The sequence below is a fragment of the Nicotiana tomentosiformis genome, chromosome 12, assembly GCF_000390325.3.
Source record: "Nicotiana tomentosiformis chromosome 12, ASM39032v3, whole genome shotgun sequence".
In the NCBI taxonomy this organism is placed as follows: domain Eukaryota; kingdom Viridiplantae; phylum Streptophyta; class Magnoliopsida; order Solanales; family Solanaceae; genus Nicotiana; species Nicotiana tomentosiformis.
This window is the reverse complement of record NC_090823.1, coordinates 30700925-30708484: the sequence shown is the minus strand read 5'-3', so window position 1 is coordinate 30708484 and position 7560 is coordinate 30700925. Positions and strand designations below refer to the sequence as shown.

Sequence of the window (7560 nt, the reverse complement as noted above, 5' to 3'; positions counted from 1 at the left end):
AGTATTCTACACCACGTGTATGCAGTATTCTACCCAAAACATTCCTTTTTGGCATATCCGCTAAGAGTATAATTGTGGTACCATGCCATCCACTATTAGTAAAGTGACAATATCAGTATGCCTCGTTGCAATTTCTGTACCAAATTGTATTCAATCTCTATATGCTTCACTTTATTTCTTTTCGTTTCCCTGCAAATTCTAAATGGTTTTGCCTTTTTGATTCTTCAAAATTAGATTAACAACAATTTGGTTCCTCAAGTTGTTGATCTTGACAATGAGTGGCTATATTGCAAGCATGATATAAATGTATGCTCACTAAGTCAAATCCAAACTCTCCAAGGTCAGTTTCTTTTTTATTTTTATATTTTTTTGGGGGGGAGGGGGGTTCTCTTTTAATCCGATTGATATGACAATTACCATTTCTTACTTGGCTTTTGAGTTTTTTTTTTTGTTTCAGATTTCAGGTTTACATTTTTTGAGGCATTGAACGAACTAAGACCAAGTATATCAAAAGGGCAATTCCCACCATGGCATTGAAATACAAAGTTACTAGTCCTCCAGAAACTCTCCAACGTTAGCTAACAAGGTCATTTTTATTTCTTTTTTCTTTAATGTAATTTTCAGCTTTATTTATTGTTGGATTTTTTAAGCTTATTTTAGCTTAAAAGAGGGTGAATGGGAAACGGAGGGAAAAATAAAATTTTGATTTTCCTTCCTTGACAAAGGGACATTGTCCCATATTGGAGGAGGAAAAGACTTTTGATGGGTATATATACAATTGCTCTTCTTCTAGCTCTTAAAAAGTTAAGAAGAAAGCAAGTCTCGCGCCGTCATCGTCGCTCGGTCGGCTCGGCTTCGGCTTCGGTAACTACAACAAAGCAACAGTAAGTGTGATTTGTTGCCGCCATTTGTGTTCGTTAAAACACTGGGGTTTGAAGTAACGCTACGCCAGTATGTCATCCGTTCTATCGTGGGACGAAATAATCCATAACCTCTGGTACTAGGAGGGGATTAAGTTCCTTAAGCATATACTGTGAATTCAGTGGGCTCGGATTAATTTTTACTTCTTCTATATTTCTGTCTATACGTTATTTTCTTCTCCATAATTATTTTACAAATACAGTATAATAACAAGCTTAAGGAACTTAACCATTTTCTATATTTGTATTACATTTACTGTTCTGGAGACTAAAACCTTCGTGGTTTTCTACTCCCGTTTTGGAGATTAAAGTCGTCGTGGTTTTCTACTCCATTTGTGTACTTTAACGTATATTCTGTTTTGGTTTACTATTTATTATTCGGAGATTAAAATCCTAGGAATTTTGTACTCCGTTGAAGATTAAAATCTACATAATTTTCTACTCCAGTTTTATTCCGTTTGAAGATATAAAAACTTTGCCGTTTATTAAAAGTTTATTTGTGTCATTCTTTTACAGAAATGACGAATGAGAACGGAAACCATGTTGTTCCTATGGTGACTGCCAATGCATCGACAAGCCGAACAACTCCGGCATTAGTACCGGCACCGGCAGAAAAGCCCGAAAATTTTTTGGGATTGATTTCAAGCGGTGGCAGCAGAAGATGTTCTTTTATTTGACGACTTTAAGTCTACAGAAGTTCATTAAGGAAGATGTTCCTGTTCTACCCGATAAAACTCCAGACAATGAACGCTTTCTCGTGACTGAGGTGTGGAAACATTCTGATTTTCTGTGCAAGAATTACATTCTTAGCAGACTGGAGGATGATCTGTATAACGTCTATAGTAATGTGGAGACGTCAAAAAACCTGTGGATTGAGCTTGAAAAGAAATACAAAACTGAAGATGCCGGTTTGAAGAAATTTGTTGCCGCTAAATATTTGGACTATAAAATGGTAGATAGCAAGTTTGTTATTACCTAAGTCCAGAAATTGCAAGTGATTATTCACGATTTCCTTGCTGAAGGTATAAGTCGAATTAATACTTATGTTGAAAGTATTAATTATATTATTATTACTAACAGAATTTTCATTGAAGGTCTTTTCATCAATGAAGTATTCCAAGTAGCAGCGATGATTGGGAAGTTGCCTCTATTGTAGAAGGACTCCAAAAACTAATTGAAACACAAACGCAAGGAGATGTCGCTTGAAGATGTCATTATTCGGTTGAGAATCGAAGAAGACAGCAAAGCTACTAAAAAGAAAGGTCATGAAAAAAATAATAATGGGAGCAAACATTGTTGAGGATGTTCCTCAAAATAATAAAAAGAGGAAGAAGGCTTTTGGACCGAAAAGTAACCCAAGCAAGAAGCGGTTCAAAGGAAATTGCTATAACTGTGAAAAATCTGGGCACAAATCTACAGATTGTCGTGCTCCAGGGAAAGACAAGAAGAAGGGTTAAGCAAACATGGTTGAAAAGCATAAAGATATTGATGACTTGTGTGCTATGCTTTATGAATGCAACCTGGTGGAAAATCCTAAGGAGTGTTGGATTAATTCTGGAGCCACTCGCCATGTTTGTGTTGTTTGAGAAGCGTTTGCTATATATGCTCTCGTTGGACCCGAAGAGACGCTTTCTATGGGAAATTCTGCAACGGCCCAAATTAAAGGATGTGGCAAGATATTTCTGAAAATGACTTTCGGCAAGGTGGTGACTCTGAACAACGTCCTTCATGTACCCGATATTAGGAAGAACTTAGTCTCTATTGCACTTCTCGTTAAGAACGGATTTAAGTGCATTTTTGTATCTGATAAGGTTGTAATAAATAAGAATGAGATATTTGTTGGAAAAGGTTACCTCACTGAGGGCCTTTTCAAACTGAATGTAATGGTCATTGAGAATAATAAAATTTCAGCTTCTTCTTGCTTACTTGAGTCAAATAATTTATGGCACATACGTTTGGGACGTGTCAATTATAAAATATTGTGAAAAATAATTAATTTGGAAGTATTACCTAAGTTTGAATGTGACAAATCAAAATGTCAAATATGTGTGGAATCTAAGTATGTTAAACATCCTTATAAGTCAGTTGAAAGGAATTCAAATCCTTTAGATTTAATTCACACAGATATTTGCGACATGAAGTAAATACCATCTCGCGGTGGAAAGAAGTATTTCATAACTTTTATTGACGACAGTACTCGATATTGCTATGTTTACTTACTTAATAGTAAAGATAAAGCAATAGATACATTTAAGCAATACAAAAATGAAGTTAAAATACAACTTAACAAGAAAATCAAAATGATAAGAAGTGATAGGGGTGGTGAATATGAATCTCCTTTTGAAGAAATATATTTAGAATATGGAATTATTCATCAAATAACGGCCCCTTACATGCCCCAATCCAATGGGATTGCGGAAAGAAAGAATTGTTCGTTAAAGGAGATGATGAATGCATTATTGATAAGTTCTGGTTTGCCACAGAATTTTGTGGGGGGAAGTCATTCTTACAGCTAACCGAATACTAAATCAAGTACCCTATAGCCAAACACAATCCATTCCATATGAAAAATGGAAAGGAAGGAAGCCCAGCTTGAATTATCTTAAAGTGTGGGGGTGTTTGGCAAAAGTGAAAGTTTCTAAGCCCAAAAGAGTAAAAATTGGACCGAAAACCGTTGATTGTGTTTTCATAGGATATGCGACCAATATTAAAGCATATCGATTTCTGGTTCATAAATCAGAAAATTCTGACATTCATAATAATACAGTTATAGAATCAGATAATGCTGAGTTCTTCAAAATATATATATCCATATAAAAAGGAATGTGAGTCGATTGGTGAAGGATCTAAATGACCTCAGAAAGAAACAAAAGAAAGTACGTTTAATCAGGAGGATCTAAGACGTAGTAAACATCAAAGAACATCTACTTTATTTGGACCAGATTTTGTGACTTTCTTATTGGAAAATGAGCCTCGAACATTTAAAGAAGCTATGTCTTCTTCGGAATCATTATTTTGGAAAGAGGCAGTCAATAGTGAAATAGAATCCATATTGAACAACCATACATGGGAATTGGTTGATCTTCCTCCTGAAAATAAACCGTTGGGTTCTAAATGGATTTTTAAGAGGAAAATGAAAGATGATGGCACTATTGATAAATATAAGGCAAGACTTGTGGTCAAAGGTTATAGACAACGAGAAGGTCTTGACTATTTTTATACATACTCTCCAGTTATAAGAATTACATCCATACGAACATTAGTAGCATTAGCTGCGGTTTATGGTCTTGAAATTCATCAAATGGACGTTAAGACGGCCTTCTTAGATGGAGATTTGGAGGAAGAAATCTACATGGAACAACCTGAAGGATTTGTGGTTCCAGTTAAAGAAAAGAAGGTATATAGACTTGTTAAGTCCCTTTATGGACTAAAACAAGCATCCAAACAATGACATACAAAATTTGACCAACCAATATTGTCAAATGGTTTTAAGATAAATGAATGTGATAAATATGTGTACATTAAAAATGTTCCAAATCACATAGTCATTGTTTGCTTATATGTGGATGATATGCTGATAATGAGTAATGACATTACCAATATAAATGCGACTAAGCGTATGCTAACTAGCAAGTTTGATGTGAAGGACTTGGGAGTTACTGATTTAATTCTCGGTATTAAGATCCACAAGACTCCTCAAGGTCTGGCATTGTCACAATCTCAGTATATTAAGATAGTATTTGGAAAATTCAAGTACTTGAATTTTAAAGTTGCAAAGACTCCATTGACGTGAATCTTGCACTAGCAAAGAACAAAGGCCAAATCATATCACAATTGGATTATGCTCGTGTGTTGGGATGTTTAATATGTATCACGAATTGTACACGACCATCTATAGCATGTGTTATAAGTAAATTGAGTTGATACATGAGTAATCCAGGTCAATCTCCTTGGATGGCAATGAAACGAGTTTTGGGATATTTAGAACATACTCATGACTTTGCTTTGCACTACAGTAAATATCCTACAGTGATTGAGGGATACTGTGATGCAAATTAGATCACCGGTTCAACTGATTCTAAGTCCACAAGTGGATATGTATTTACTATTGGTGGAGGAGCGGTATTTTGGAAGTCGTCCAAACAAACGTGTATTGCCCGATTTACAATAGAGGCTGAATTCATAGCCTTAGATAAAGCCTGTGAAGATGCTGAATGGCTCTAAAATTTCTTGGAAGATATTCCATTTTGGCCCAAACCATTGACCCCAATATGTATATATTACGATAGTCAAGCGGTAATTGGTGGGAGCGTTATGTATAACGGTAAATCTCGTCATATTCGATGAAGATATAAAACCGTAAGGCAATTACTCTCTAGAGGAATTATCACGATTGACTGCGTAAAGTCAAGTGATAATGTGTCGGATCCACTTACGAAAGGTCTAACTAGAGAGGTAGTTGAGAAATTATCGAGGGGAATGGGACTATGGCTGAGGACAAGTCATTGTGGCAGTAACTCTACCTAGAAGATTGGAGATCCCAAGATCTAGGTTCAAAGAGATCAAACAAAGTCATTAATGGCGGTACAACATTGTCAACTAAAATTTTAGTCCATTATCGTGATGAGACAATGTTCAGTACCAAGGATAAAGCATTAAGGTTTTTTAATGGTTTCTAAATTTGATACGGGGTATATCAAATAGTGTATCTATAGGATGACACGTTTAGAAATCACCTATGTAAGTGTGAAGTGTTAGCTGCTTCAAGGAGAATTTTGTAAGGCCAGTTCTCTACGCACTTATGAAACCAGGCGGTGTTCATGGCTGAAACGAACACAACAATGAGAATAAAAAACGGTTAAGGGTTGATTGTGTGACTTATGGTTGTCTAGGTATACACCAAAGTTCGATGGTTCAAAGATATCAAATCTACCGATTGACCGAGTATATCCGACATAAGTTTACTACGGAAAGTTAAAAGAGAATCCTACTTATCCAGATGCGATTAATCCTTGCCTGCAAATCACACAGTTTTTCATGCATATTTCCGTGATATAGCCATTCCCTATTCATGTGGGGGGTTGTTGGATTTTTAAGCTTATTTTAGCTTAAAAGAGGATGAATGAGAAATGGAGAAAAAAATAAAAATTTTGATTTTCCCTCCTTGACAAAGGAACATTGTCCCATATTGAAGGAGGAAAAGACCTTTAATGGGTATATATACAATTGCTCTTCTTCTAGCTCTTAAAGAGTTAAGAAGAAAGCAAGTCTCGCATCATCGTCGTCGCTCGCTCGGCTCGACTCGACTTCGACTTCGGCTTATGTTATGGCCGTTTTACGTAAACAGTCATGACAGACCTTCTGAAGAGTTGCATCTCTTCATCTAAACCCAACCTGTTGGCTATAAATAGAAAACCATTCCCTCAAATTTTTCTTAGGCAAATTCTGAATTCTCCTCTTCCTTTCTGCATTGTTTTAACTACAACAAAGCAATAGTAAGTATGATTTGTTGCCGCCATTTGTGTTCGTTGAAACACTGGAGTTTGAAGTACCGCTACACCAGTGTGTCATCCGTTCTATCCTGGGAGGAAATAATCCACAACGTCGGTTACTAGGAGGGGAATAAGTTCCTTAAGGATACACTGTGAATTCAGTGGACTCGGATTAATTTCTACTTCTTCTACATTTCTGTCTATACATTATTTTTTTCTCTAGAATTATTTTACAAATACAGTATAATAACATTTATTGTGTTGTTATTTGACGTTTGAACTCTAATTGATTGAAACAGACAATTGCTGAAGCAATTGGAGATTTGTTTTTCGACCGAAGTGGATTCCAAGGGGTTTATTGCCCCTATCCTTGTGGCAAGTTTTGCCGGTAGAGGTGCTCATATTGTACTACTATTTCAGATTTTTTTTTTATACTAGTGGAGTATTTAGCAGTGTAAGAAGTTAGTTACCTCTACTATCTTAGATATTGTTAGCCAACTACTCATGTAATTGCTTAAGATTGTTCGTCAAACTTTAATATATTATCTCAGTTTGAAATGTTTATTTCGTTTTCACGTTTTAAAGCCTATTGCAAGCATGCAATGAAGTATGCAATGAAAACATACAAACTTTTTTGAAACTCCCAAATGAGTAAATGCATTTGGATCATACGTTACAATGTCAAATCTATTTATTAACCATTTTATCTTACATAAAATTGATTAAGCATTATCAATCAGAACAAAACTGTTGCGCTGACATAGCTTAAGACTGTCAAAATTACGTAAGCAAACTTAATTCCATCAACTTCTTGAAAGTGTTCGTTGTTGCTATATTTATTTATTGAGCTCTTTGCATTTCGTAAATCAAATCTATTCAGCTTTTTTTCTATCATCTTAACATAATTCATATTATGAGGGATAAAATGAAATTAAGAATTAAAAAAAATTAAAAGAGGAATTGGAATGGAAAGGAATCAATCAAACTTCTTCCTTAGTTTTATCGATGCAAAATGCAAAGAACTCCTACTAATCAGTTCCTTTTTTATTTCATCTATATGGCCACAAATGTATTTATTCAGTTTTATAATATAAATCCCGGTAAATTACAAACTTTTATAACACTCTATTATAGATTTTCTGAGTATA

The 7560-nt window shown here is 35.1% G+C and overlaps 1 long non-coding RNA gene across 1 annotated transcript; it reads left to right on the top strand.

Annotated features, from left to right (window-relative positions):
- Window positions 1–386: 386 nt before the first annotated feature.
- Window positions 387–6813, top strand: LOC108945972 (uncharacterized). The gene is made up of 2 exons (XR_001970197.3): window positions 387–586; window positions 6712–6813. It is a non-coding gene; the product is annotated as an uncharacterized lncRNA (long non-coding RNA).
- The last annotated feature ends 747 nt before the right edge of the window (window positions 6814–7560 follow it).